At 39.5% G+C, this 14,479-nt stretch overlaps 1 protein-coding gene across 30 annotated transcripts in view; it reads left to right on the top strand.

Moving 5' to 3' along the window:
* AMN1 (antagonist of mitotic exit network 1 homolog) overlaps positions 1–14,479 on the top strand; it is an 81,441-nt gene that overhangs the window by 13,028 nt on the left and 53,934 nt on the right. For 3 of the 30 annotated variants that reach the window (XM_081591647.1, XM_081591643.1, XM_081591648.1), the window contains one exon: positions 5,652–5,761. The exons of 26 other annotated variants lie outside the window; for them this stretch is intronic. The gene's annotated coding sequence lies outside the window, so the exon portion shown is untranslated. Of the gene's footprint in view, positions 1–4,312; positions 5,762–14,479 lie in introns of all 30 variants that reach the window. One more of the 30 variants, XM_081591642.1, reaches the window with a different exon arrangement.

A 14,479-nucleotide genomic window follows, 5' to 3' on the forward strand; every position in this document is an offset into this window, starting at 1 on the left:
CTTAAACATTAAACAGCTTATAATCATCTTATATTGTTTTTCTTGCTGACAAATTTTGTAGCATAGAAATAGCACAAACTTCTTTAACTATTAAACCTGGGTAGAATTGGTTGTGTGTTCACATTATATTTAATATCAACAACCCTGAGGACAAGCCTGTTTTATTAAACCGACACATTTAAGTTGGCTTTTATTTAGCAAAGTTTATTCCAGATTATACAAACTTGAAAAACATATGGGCTAGTCTCTATAATTTATATAATTGCTTAATTTCCTTTAAGTAGATTAAATAGAGCTCTTTAAAAATTATCACATAACATACATGAATTTGTGTATACATGCATCTATATGCATAAATAGACAGACCCAGAGATCATATAACTTTCATTTTAAAATTTTAGCCATGCATCAGGTACAATAATATAAAGCTTAAAAATAAATAAATAAATAAAATAGCTGGATCCACATTGTTTCTGACAGATAGAATAAATTAAGGTTACCTGCTTATGGCCAGAGTTTGTTTTACCAAAATTTTTCTGTTTGTGTGCTGTAAGGATTCTTTTAGGGAAGCTATTTTTGGTGTCATTTTGTCTTTTAGAAGTTTTTGCCTACCGTTGTCTCTTGAGAAGTTTGGGATGTTCTTTTTTTAAGGGTGTCACTAAGGTGGACTATCATATCTAAATTAAAGATTCCTCAAAGTGGCCGCTGCAAATCCAGTTATCCTTCATAACATTCACCCATTTTTTCAAAAAGTTGCAAGATCTTGGTCTGTGATTTGGACCAGGTAGAACCCATCTTCACCTTAGATTCTCTAGGACATCTTAACTCTGAGGGGTCCTGTTTTTGAACAGCTGTTCTGAAACCGGGGGATTACTCCTCCCCACCCCCCACTTTTTGAATAGAGTTGGGTACTTACCAAAAAGTTTCAGTAACAGTTCTTAGTAAAATTGGAGAGCTCAACACAAAAGGGAGTGATGCTTGGATCCAAGAGAGATTTACCGTGAAACTCCACGGTCAGTGAGAAAATAGTGAGCATAATGAACTCTATTAGTACTGGCACGTGTTTACTCACTAGGCTCTTGACTAATCAGGGGTTGTCTACAGGTCCCACTTCTGACACCAAAAACTGTCAAAAGAAAATAAAGAGAGATTTATTTGTTATGAATATTTTTTTGAATGAGGAAGAAGCTATTCATAAACAGACTTCAAACTGAAAGTGGTTAGAAGTTCAGAGTTATGTACTTACAGATGGTTTATAAAGTGTGAATGAGGAAGTCATTTAACATTTACAATGATTGGCTATTACAGTGGAAGTTTATGGATGACAGGAATTTGGTTGAAAATGTTTAGCTTATACTATTTTGGAAGATGATTTAATTTTTGCCTATTGTTGTCAGAAGCATATACAAGAAATAGTCGAAGTTAACTTTTGCTTAAGTTCATGAAATAATCTAGAGTTTCACTTATGTAGCCTAACTGGTTTTGTTTTCTTGGAGGATTTTCAAGCTTGGTTTCTATTTTATTTTAACACTAGCAAGTAATATATACTACTAAATGCTAGTTATTATTATTGTCAATTATTTCACACCAGAAATTGTGCTGGAAATTGCAGTTATAAAGGCAATTGCTTATCTCCAGGAGCTTTCAGTCCATTAATATTGCCACAAAAAAAGTTAAGACTGAGAAGAACAATTGCTTTAATCTACCAAATGCCTTCTAAAAAATAAGATTTGACATTTATGTTATATCTCATAAACTTCTGGCCCTCAGTCCACAATCACTTTTCATAAAAGTGAAGTCTGTTGATTCTCCTTTATGTAGACTCAGACTTGTATAGAGTCCTGAATAAGTATCTTGGTTTAGTTCTTGGCATAGTTTTTATACTTCATCCAAACAGAATATCTTTTCTGTCAGTAAAGACAGAGTGGTTCGGCATCTGAGAAAGCCGAGCAGTCATGGCACATCAAAGGGTTCTTGGGGCACATCAGAAGTTTCCCAAGGCCCATGGGGGCGGCAGAGGTCTCCTCCACCCACCGACGCCTCAGCCTTCATCCATGGCATCAGCCTCAGGCTTCATGGAAGTGAAAACAAGCCAGGAGTAAGACAAAACCAGTACAAATAAATCCACAAGTCAAATTCAAGGAAAGCAAAGAACATGATAAGCAAAAGTTACCAGAAAGATGGCAGAGTAGAAGGATGTGCACTCATCTTCTCCTATGAGAACTCCAAAGTTGCAACTAATAGCTGAACAACCATCAACAGGAGAATGTTGGATCCCACCAAAAAAAGGTACCCCATGTCCAAGGGCAAAGGAGAAGCCCCAACAAGACAGTAGGACGGGCGAAATCGTGTTTTGAATCAAACCCCATACCCACTAGAGAAGCTCGAAGGGCTCAAACAAAACATTATGCGCATCAGGACCCAGGGACCCCACAAGAGACTGAGCCAGACCTGCCTTTGAGTGTTTGTCTCCTGTGGGAGCACGGATCAGCAGTGGCCTGCTGCGAGGACAGGGACTCGGGCTGCAGCAGACCTGGGAGGGGTGGCGTGTGAGCCCCACCATAGAACCACTGAGCAGACAACCCACAAACAGGAGAACAATTATACAAAAGAATTTCTCACGCTGTTGCAAAAGTTCCAGGGCCACAACATATTTCCCAACCTGGGGATCCAGTAAAGGGACTGAGAACCTCCAGGGAATTTGACTTTGAAGGCCAGTGGGATTTAACTACAGAACTTCCACAGGACTGGGGCAACACTCTTGGAGGGCACAAACAAAACCTTGTGTGCACCAGGACCCAGAAGAAAGGAGCAGTGACGCCAATAGAGACTGAGCCAAACTTGCCTGTGAGTGTCCAGGAGTCTCTGGGGGAGGTGTGGATCGACAGTGGCCGGCCATGGGGTAAGGAGCACTGAATACAAGAGTCCTGGCCTAAGCCCTTTTGAAGAAGGTCACCATCCCCATACCATAGTTTGGCCTAAGACCAAACTACAGGGAGGAAACAAAGCCCCACCCATCAACAGAAAATTGGATTAAAGATTTATTGAGCATGGCCTATCAGAGCAAGACCCATGTTCCCCCACAGCCAGGCCCTCCCATCAGGAAGCTTCACAAGCCTCTTATCTTTATCCTTCAGAGGGCAGACACAATGGAAACCACAATTACAGAAAACTAACCAAACTGATCACTTGAATCATAGTCCTGTCTAACTCAGTGAAACTGAGCCATGATGTGTAGGGCCACCCAAGACGGATGGGTCATGGTGGAGAATTCTGACAAGAAGTGGTCCACTAGAGAAGGGAATGGCAAACTACTTCAGCATTCTTGCCTTGAGAACCCCATGAACAGTATGAAAAGGCAAAAAGATATGACATGGAAAGATGAACTCCCCAGGTCAGTAGGTACCCAATATGCTACTGGAGAAGAGTGGAGAAATAGCTCCAGAAAGTAGGAAGAGGCTGAGGCAAAGTGAAAACAATGCCCAGTTTATACAATTATAATTATATGTGGAAGTGGCAAATAGATTCAAGAGATTAGATCTGGTAGATAGAGTGCCTAAAGAACTATGGATGGAAGTTTGTATCATTGTACTAGAGGCTATGATCAAAACCATCCCCAAGAAAAAGACATGCAAAAAGGCAAAATGGTTGTCTGAGGAGGCCTTACAAATAGCTGGGAAAAGAAGAGAATCGAAAGACAAAGGAGAAGAGGAAAGATATATCCATCTGAATGTGGAGTTTCAAAGAATAGCAAGGAGATTAGAAAGCCTTCTTAAGTGATCAGTACAAAGAGATAAAGGAAAACAATAGAATGGGAAACACTAGAGATCTCTTCAAGAAAATTAGAGATATCAAGGGAACATTTCATGCAAAGATGGGCACAATAAAGGAGAGAAACAGTAAGGACTTAACAGAAGCAGAACATATTAAAAAGAGGTGGCAGAAATACACAGAACTATATAAAAAAAGATCTTCATGACCCAGATAACCACGATGGTGTGGTCGCTAACCTAGAGCCAGATACCCTGAAGTGCAAAGTCAAGAGGGCCTTAGGAAGCATTACTACGAATAAAGCTAGTGGAAGTGATAAAATTCCAGCTGAACTACTTCAAATCCTAAAAGATGATGCTGTGAAAGTGCTGCACTCAATATGCCAGCAAATATGGATAACTCAGCAATGCTCATAGGACTGGAAAAGGTCAGTTTACATTCTAATCCCAAAGGAAGGCAATGCCAAAGAATGTTCAAACTACTACATGATTGCACTCATCTCACACACTAGCAAAGTAATGCTCAAAATTCTCCATTCTAGGCTTCAGCAGTACGTGAATTGAGAACTTCCAGATGGTCAAGCTGGATTTAGGAAAGTCAGAGGAACCAGAGATCAAATTGCCAACATCCATTGCATCATAGAAGAAGCAAGAGAATTCTGGAACATCTACTTTTGCTTCGTTGGCTATGCTAAAGACTTTGACTGTGGGGATCACAGCAAACTGTGGAAAATTCTTCAAGTGATAGGACTATCAGACCACCTTATCTGCCTCCTGAGAACTCTGTATGCAGGTCAAGAAGTATCAGTTAGAACCAGACATGGAACAGTGGACTGATTACAACTGGGAAAGGAGTACGTCAAGGCTGTATATTGTCACTTTGCTTATTTAACTTCTATGCAGAGTTATCATGTGAAATGCTGGACTGGATGAAAAACAAGCTGAAATCATGATTGCCGGGAGAAATAACAATAACCTCAGATGTGCAGATGTTATCACCCTTATGGGAGAAAGCGAAGAGAAACTAAAGCACCTCTTGATGAAAGTGAAAGAGAAGAGTGAAAAAGCTGGCTTAAAACTCATCATTTAGAAAACTAATATCATGGTATCTGGTCCTATCACTTTATGGCAAATAGATAGGGAAACAATGGAAACAATGACAGACTTTATTGTCTTGGGCTCCAAAATCACTGCAGACGGTGATTGCAGCCATGAAATGAAAAGGTGCTTGCTCCTTGGAAGAAAAGCTGTGACCAACCTAGACAGCACATTACAAAGCAGAGACGTTCCTTTACCGAAAAAGGTCAATGTATTCTAAACTATGATTTTTCTAGTAGTCATGTATGGATATGAGATTTGTACTATAAAGAAAGCTAAGCGCTGAAGAATTGATGCTTTTGAACTGTGGTGTTGGAGAAGACTCTTGAGAGTCCTTTGGACAACAAAGAGATCAAATCAGTCAATCCTAAAGGAAATCAGGCCTGAATATTCATTGGAAGGACTGATGCTGAAGCTGAAGCTCCAGTACTTTGGCCACCTGATGCAAAGAACAATGAGCCATCATTGGAAAAGACCCTGATACTTGGAAAGATTAAAGGCAGGACAAGAGAGGATGAGATGATTGGATGGGATCACCAACTCGATGGACATGAGTTTGAGCAAGCTCCGGGAGTTGGTGAAGGACAGAGAAGCCTGGCATGCTGCAGTCTATGGGGTCGTTAATAGTTGGATACGACTTAGTGACTGAACTGAACTGAATTGAAAGACACAGTAGGTTAAGAGTAGAAGTTAGGAAAACAGACTACCTGGGTTCTATACATACACTTAACTTTTGCTAGTTATATAGTCTTATACAAATGATGTAACTTGTCTTGGTTTCAGTTTTCTCATCTGTAAATGAAAGATCATGGTGATATTACCTGCCTTATTGAACTGCTATGAAGATTAAAAGCCAGTACATGTAAATTCCATGAAATAGTGGTTGGCACATAGTAAGTATTCATTTGTATTAGTTATTAATCTTATTTCATACCTACCATGAAAAGCAGTGTAACAAGGGCTTTGTTACCTAAGGCTTGGCCTTTTTTTCCTAAGATGTGGCTTAATTCCTGTCTCTTAGTTCTGAACTCTATTCTAAGGTTCCTTGAGGGTTCCATGCAAACGATCCTCTGAACCTCTGTGGGCAGAATCAAGTCTTCTGTCTCTTTGTACCCACAGTTTCTTATTTTTAGGAGTTAGCATTCAGGTAAGCACCCTCTTCCAACAACACAAGAAATGACTCTGCATATGGCCAATGTGTAGATGGTTGCCAGATGATCAATACCAAAATCAGATTGATTATATTCTTTGTAGTCAAAGATGGAGGAGCTGTATACAGTCAGCAAAAACAAGACCAGGAGCTGACTATGGATCAGATCATGAACTTCTTATTGCAAAATTCAGACTTAAATTGAAGAAAGTAGGGAAAACCACTAGACCATTCAGTTATGACCTAAATAAATCCCTTAAGATTATACAGTGGAAGTGACTAACAGATTCAAGGGATTAGATCTGAGAGACAGAGTGCCTGAAGAACTATGGATGGAGGTTCCTAACGTTGTACAGGAGGTGGCTACCAGAACCACCCCCGCAAAAAGAAATGCAAGAAGGCAAGGTGGTTGTCTGCGGAGGCCTTAGAAATAGCTGAGAAAAGAGAAGTGAAAGGCAAAGGAAAAAGGGAAAGATATACCCAACTGAATGCAGAGTTCCAGAGAATAGCAAGGATCAATAAGAAAGCCTTCTTAAGTGAACAATTAATGCAAAGAAATAGAAGAAAACACTAGAATGGGAAAGACTAGAGAGCTCTTCAAGAAAATCAGAGATACCAAGGGAACTTTTCATGCAAAGATGGGCACAATAAAAGAGAGAAACAGCAAGGACCACACAGAAGCAGGAGAGATTAAGAAGAGGTGCAAGAATACATAGAAGAACTGTACAAAAAAGGTCTTAATGATGTGGATAACCACAATGGTGTGGTCACTACCTACAGCCAGACATCCTGGAATATGAAGTCAAGTGGGCTTTAGGAAGCATTACTACAAACAAAGCTAGTGGGGATGATGGAGTTCCAGCTGAGCTATTTCAGTTCCTAAAAGATGATGCTGTGAAAGTGCTGCACTCAATACACCAGCAAATTTGCAAAAAACTCAGCAGTGGCCACAGGACTGGAATAGGTCAGTTTTCATTCCAATCTCAAAGAAAGGCAATGCCAAAGAATGTTCAAACTACGACACAATTACGCTCATTTCACATGCTAGCAAGGTAATGCTCAAAATCCTTCAAACTAGGCTTCAACAGCATGTGAACTGAGAACTTCCGGATATACAAGCTATATGTAGAAAAGGCAGAGGAACCAGAGATCAAGTTGCCAAACATCTGTTAAATCATAGAAAAAGCAAGAGAGTTCCAGAAAAACATTTACTTCTGTTTCACTGACTACACCAAAACCTTTGACCTGTGGATCACAACAAACTGTGGAAAATTCTTAGAGAGATGGAAATACCAGACCACCTTAGCTGCCTGCAAGAAACCTGTATGCAGGACAGGAAGCAACAGCTAGAACTGGACATGGAACAACAAACTGTTTCAAAATTGGCAAATGAGTATGTCAAGGCTGTAGTCACTCTGCTCATTTAACTTATGTGGAGAGTACATCATTGAAATGCCAAGCTGGATGAAGCACAAGCTGGAATCAAGATTGCGGGATGAAATATCAATAACCTCAGATATGCAGATGACACCAGCCTAATGGCAGAAAGTGAAGAACTAGAGAATCTCTTGATGAAGGTGAAAGAAGGGAGTGAAAAAGCTGGCTTAAAACTCAACATTCAAAAAACTAAGATCATGGCATCCAGTCCCATTGTGCATACAGGCTAAGTTGCTTCAGTCATGTCCGACTCTTTGTGACCCTGTGAACTGTAGCCTATTAGAGTCCTTTGTCCACCGGATTCTCCAGGCAAGAATACTGGAGTAGGTTGCTGTACCCTCCTCCAGGGGATCTTCCCCAGCCAAGGATCGAACCCACATCTCTTGCAGCTCCTGCATTGCAGGTGGAGTCTTTACTGCTGAGCCACCAGGGAAGCCCCCAGTCACGTCACTTCATGGCAGATAGATGGGAAAACAGTGGAAGTAGTGACAGACTGTACTTTCTTGGGTTCCAAAATCACTGCGGACAGTGATTGCAGCCATGAAATTAAAAAATGCTTGCTCCTTGGAAGAAAAGCTATGACAAACGTAGACAGCATATTAAAAAGCAGAGACACCACTTTGCTGACAAATGTCCATATAGTCAAAGCTATGGTTTTTCCCATATTCATGTATGGATGTGAGAGTTGGACCATAAAGAAGGCTGAGCACCAAAGAATTGATGCTTTAGAACTGTGGTGCTGGGGAAGACCCTTGAGAGTGCCTTTGACAACAAGGTCATCAAACCAGTCACTCCTAAAGGAAATCAACCCTAAGTATTCATTGAAAGGACTATTGCTGAAGGTGAAGCTCCAATACTTTGGCTTCCTGATGCAAAGAGCTGACTCATTCAAAAAGACCCACATGCTGGCAAAGATTGAAGGCAAAAGGAGAAGGGTCTGTCAGTAGAGGATGAGATGATTAGATAGCGTCACTGACTCAGTGAACATGAGTTTGAGCAAACTCCGGGAGATAGTGAAGGAGAGGGAAGCCTAGCATGCTGCAGTCCACAAGGTTGCAAAGATTCAGACACAACTGAGTGACTGAACAGCAACAAATTCAGTTAAGCATGCATTTAAAAACACACGTGGCATATGAACCACTATGCCAATGATTGTTGGGAATAACTAACATGAAAGAGGTATAGTCTTATGGGACTAGCACAAGTATATAAATAACTATATATAATATAGGTGGAATAATGACAAAAAGAGGGATTAACAAATGGAAGTACATTCAAGAGGAAGTAATAAGAACAAAGTCTGACAAACAGGAAAGTTAGAACTATGTGAGAAGACAGAAAGTAGTATTTCTGTCTGGCTGGAAAATACAGTATTAATAGTGGAATAGTAAGACATAAAACTGGGTAATTAGGAGCAGAATGTTGGCCACCAGAATGAAATTACTGTTTAATTCTGTAGCAATGGAAAGTTATTGAAGGTTTTGGAACCATGCTGGGAGAGAGAGAGAGTCGAATTAGGGAACAGCTAAGAATAAGGAGACAGGAAACTTCTAAAATTTTGGAAAGAGGTAGAGAGAGCCCAAACCGAGAGACATATGTGATGATGGTCATTGCAAAATTCATTCTGGTAAAAGAGAATTGGAATGTCCATCACTGGGAGAGGTGCCATGGAGTAGTATGCAGTTGCTAGGAGAGTAAAGAATAGATGTGTATATGTTCACTTGGATGGAACTTGAAAACGTAACGCTTAGTGAAAAAAGATGAAATGAGAACATATGAAGAAAAATTATCCAAAACTTTGAATTAAAACAAAAAGACTGACTACATGACCTTCATTGTCCTGTTGGAGTGTTGTCTCCCGTGTTAAGGCCCATATTTTCAGATAATATTTTCTAACCTTTTGGGGTCAAAATATGTTCAGACTAGTTATTCAGCAAGTGATTTCTGGAGTTACCTTGGTTTTTGTTACCTTCTAACAAGGTAAGGAACTTGATCCAGAATAGCAGTCAACTGTTACTAAGTGCACTGTTTAGTCCAGAGGAATGGGACTTCTCCATGATGTAAACTGCTTGGTTTACATCCTTGCATTAAGTTCCTAATCTCTTCACTGGGCCAGCATTTTAATAGCACTGCCTTTGGCTCTGAGCTATGGTGAGCAGTTTTGAATAAAGGGAACAAAGAAAGACAGAAGTTAAAAATTACTCCGAAGTTTTTAACTTTGTTGACCAGGAATATAGTGATATCGTTAGATAATTATGGAGGAGTGTCTTACCAGGAAAATTAATCAGTTAACATCCAGTTGAAATAACAAATAGGCAGTTAGAAATATAATTTTTAAAAATTTTAATTCAGTTTATTTAAACTAAAAAAAGCCCAACAGTTCACCTATTTCTCCCCAACCGCTACCCCCAGCCTCCACCTCTAAGAACCACCAGTCTGTTTTCTGCATCTGTGAACTTTTGTTTGGGTTTTCTGTTTTGTTTTGTTTTTATACTCCACAAAGAAGAGAAGTCACATGGTATCTAGCTTTCTCTGTCTGACATCTCACTTACCATAATGCTCTCTAGGTCTATCCATGTTGCTGCAAATGGCAAGATATAATTCTTTTTTATGGTTGAGTGATATTCTATTGTATATATGCCACATATTTCTTTATACATTTATTCATTGATGGACACTTAGGTTTTTTCCATATCTTAATATTGTAAATAATGTTGCAATGAACATGGTAGTGCAGATACCTTTTCAAATTATTATTTTCATTTTCTTTGCATCAGTTCAGTTCAGTCACTCAGTCATGTTCGACTGTTTGTGACCCCATGGACTGCAGCAAACCAGGCTTCTCTGTCCATCACCAACTCCTGGAGTTTACTCAAATTCATGTCCGTTGAGTTGGTGATGCCATCCAACCATCTCATCCTCTGTCATCCCCTTCTCCTCCTGCTTTCAGTCTTTCCCAGCATCAGGGTCTTTTCCATTGAGTCAGTTCTTCTCATCAGGTGGCCAAAGTATTGGAGTTTCAGCTTCAGCATCAGTCCTTCCGATGAATATTCAGGACTGATTTCCTTTAGGATTGACTGGTTTGATCTCCTTGCAGTCTTTGCATAAATAAATATTTCTTTGCATAAATACCCAAAAGTGGAATTCCTTCCTGGATCATATGGTAGTTCTATTTTTAATTTTTTGAGGAACTTCTATACTCTTTTCCACAGTGCCTGCATCAACTTACATTCCCGCTAACAGTGCACAAGGCTTCCCACTTCTCCACATCCTCTCCAATACTTGTTATTTCTTGTCTTTTTGATAGTAGCCATTCTGGCAGGTATGAGATGATATCTCGTTGTGATTTTGATTTGCATTTCCTTGATGATTATTGATGTTGAGCATCTTTTCATTGGCCATCTGTGTGTCTTCTTTGAAAAAATATGTTTTAATCTGAAAGAGATATCAAGGATTAAGTCTAAGATTAGGAATAAACTCCTTATAGATGGTAGGTGAAGCCATGGTTAAATTTAAGGAAGAGGATATAGGGAGAAGAAAAGGAGACCAAAAGCCAAATTTTATGCAGCACTTACATTAAAAGCAGGCATTTTGCCTGCAGTCATTTCTTTGTTAGATTAATTCACCATATAACTGATTGGCTAAATATTAATAAGTTGTTTCTTTTAACTATAAAGCTTAGGGCAATTTATTGGATGAGAAATCTATCTCTCCTCCCATCTCCCACCCCTCCCCCCTTTTTACAGCTTTTGCAGATTTATTAAGTTTTAGCTGACCACTTTTTATTTTTGTCTTGAGAATTGAGACCACCTGTGTTAACCTTTGGGATTAAGAACTAAAATTATTTATGTCAATATAGCTTTTTGCTCCAGGAAATTTTTGCCATCAGTTTATCTATGTAAACATTTGGTTATGAGGATAAACATTTTGATTGGTAGGGCAAACATTATGTTTATTAGGATAGATTTTTCAGAAAGCTTACTTTAAGACCCCATGTCCATCAGTGTTAAACTATTATGTCACAAATTTTGCTTAATCCTATCCCATTCCCTATCTGGGATGGAGAGAACCTTCTTAAACCCCTCAAGCTTATATCCCCAAATCCTGAATGTACTCTTCTCTAGCTTTCTGCTCAGGGCTTCCCTGATAGCTCAGTTGATGAAGAATCTGCCTGCAATGCAAAGACCCCAGTTTGATAGCTTTTCCCTATTAGCTCTCCCCTATTGAAACATTATCAAAACCCTGTTAAACCCTCACGGCAGTTAATTTAATAAACTTGCTCTGTTTGACCGACTTTTTGGATGGTCTTTGTGAGCCATTTAATAGTTCTCATAGCAGCATTTTAAGAAATATTTCATTTGTTTCTGTCCCAGATCTCTGCTAGTGCTGCTGGAGGGAACTGGAACAGAAAAAGGAAACCATTTACCATGTGGAATGCATGGCACAGCCTGAGTTCAGAGAAGAGGCCAAAAACAAAATGAAAAAGATCGAGAGAAAGAGAGGGGGGAGAAAAAGGGTACTACTGTAGAAAAAATTAAAAATATAGATGGATTGTGTATAAAGGAAAATATAAGAGGAGTGAAGATGGAATTTGATCTTTCTCTTCTTCAAACTAATGTTTTTAGCTTGGTCTTGTTTCATGAATGTTGGTAGAAGATTTGGGTCTTGGGTCAGAGATATCAAGAACTTTATTATTCATTGCACAATAAGCAGCATGAGCCTTAGCATGCTTATGTCACTTCCCCTTGACCTCCAAGACACACGGCAGCAACACAGAAGGCCAAGACAGATGTCTACCCAAAGGATGGGTTGTGTTACAGGAGAGAAACTCTGAATTTGGAAATTCTGCATTTTATAGCAAGCAGTAATAACCTCTTTGTCCTGGAGGGAGACATTACTTTATCCCACAGGTTGCTCATTGTAAAGAGAACCCTGAGAGAGGCCCAGATAGAGTATCAGGGTTTTGTTTTTTTGTCATTCTCAGCAAAACAGGCAGGACCATGAAAAATCACAGGGTAGTGCCTTTCCCAACATTTCACCTTTTTGCCCTACCACCTTGGCATCTGACAAATTATCACATGGGCATGACACTTCTTTACCATGCTGATTAATTGGCAGAGGCTAGGACCAAATGTATTTAATTTATGGCATATAGAAATCAACTAAGGCTATTAATGTTGCTCCCAAAAGGAGGATGAAGCCAACCAGCAATATTGACTTCAACTATGCCTCCAGAATCCCAGACTCAAACAACTGGGATTAATCACAGGGGAGACTAGTAGGTCTTATTTCAGACAACCAAGACATAGCATAAGCCCAGGATGGTGTCCGTTGTGACCTGCACAAGGACATTTACATTTTCCTGTTAATTTTTGGTGCTGTTATCAGTAATGACAGGAACAATAGATGGGCCAAAAAAGAAATCCAACTGAGAGATATCCCATGGCCTATTCTGTACATAGAAACATATGAAACAAAGAGATACTCTAGTTTGGATTTACTTTTAAACTTGATTTGGATCACCATGACATTGTTTTGTTTTTATCACATGGGACAATGTCTCTGAGTAGTTGCAGCCTTGATTGTTACACATAAAATAGCCCAAGATCACTTGAACATCAGGGGAAACCTGTGTTTATATCTGTCATATTGAAACAAGATTGTGTTGGTCAACTTTTTCATACCCTTATAAAGAGAGGCTAGGCAAAGCAGAATAGTTCAGGGTCTTCCATATTCACATGAATTTTTCTGTAATCATAGCACAAACACAATGATGAGAAATCTAGCAGTAGGTCAGATTGTCAGCTGCAGCTACTACTTGCCCCAGGTGGATCATATTAATTGTTTTGCCAGGGTGCAGTGCTGAGTCTAGAGGATGAATGGAACATGAATTTCTCCCCTTCCTTAAGTACTTCCCAGAATCTAAAGTGTTCCTTCTCCAGGTTCTGGAGTTATTGCTACCCTTATGATCACAAAATTGGTGTTCCCGTTACCAGTACACATGCTATCACTTTTTTCCAATCATCTCCTACTCAGCAGAGGTCAAGTGCAGAAGAGATAAGAGTATTTTTACAAAAGTTATAGGGATCCATTATATTTCCCACCATGATGGGCATGGGCTACTGCAGGGAGACTTAGTGAGCAGTTTATTCAACCGAGTGGTCATTATTTTCATAGGACAGAGGTTGGCAAACTTTTCCTATAAATGGCCAAAGAGAAATATTTTCAGCTCTGTAGGAGAGCTTTTGTAGATCAAAAGCAACAATAGATAATATATAATAAACTGTCATGGCTATGATTCAGTAAAACTTTATTTATGGAAAAAAGCAAAAGATCAGGCTCAACCCACGGGTTATAGTTTGCTGATCTAGATCTAGACTCCAGTGACTCTGATCTAGTATCAGTTCAGTCTGAAAGGAGAAACCAAGTGACTAAAACCAGATTAAGTTTGAATTCCATAAGCTCCTTTTTGGCCAGGTTGCCATTCAGGTGTACCAACCAGGCTGGCTTGGGGTGGCTGTTAGAGAAAAGAAAAATGCATCATGTTCAGGAAATATCATAGTAAAATTCTATTTCTTTATTGAGAGTGACTAATAAATATTAGTAGAGGTAATTAGTTAAGGTAATACTGGCTGTTACTTATAACCAATAAACTCCAAGGGTTTAGCAATGTCACACACAATAAGCTTATTTCTCATTCATGTAAATACCCAGTGTGGATAGTCTTAGTTGGCTGATGGCTTTCCTCCACATGGTAATTCAGGATCCCAGGCATCTCACATCTTGTAACTGTACTATCACCAAGGACCTCAGAGTGTTCTGCATCTAGCTGCTAGTATTAGAGGGTCTCCTGCAGAGGCAAGGGGAGGCTCTGGCCAATTGTGAGGACAAAGACATTGGAAGCAGCAGTTCTGAGAAGTAATCATCATTGTGAGCCCTCTCAGAAGCCACCATTAGCCCCACCAAACAGCCTGTAAAAAGTAGAATTCTAAAATTTCAAAATAGGTCAAGATAACCCCTTTCA

The sequence above is a fragment of the Giraffa tippelskirchi genome, chromosome 4 (assembly GCF_054371585.1).
Source record: "Giraffa tippelskirchi isolate mGirTip1 chromosome 4, T2T-mGirTip1v1.2.pri, whole genome shotgun sequence".
Taxonomy (NCBI): Eukaryota; Metazoa; Chordata; class Mammalia; order Artiodactyla; family Giraffidae; genus Giraffa; species Giraffa tippelskirchi.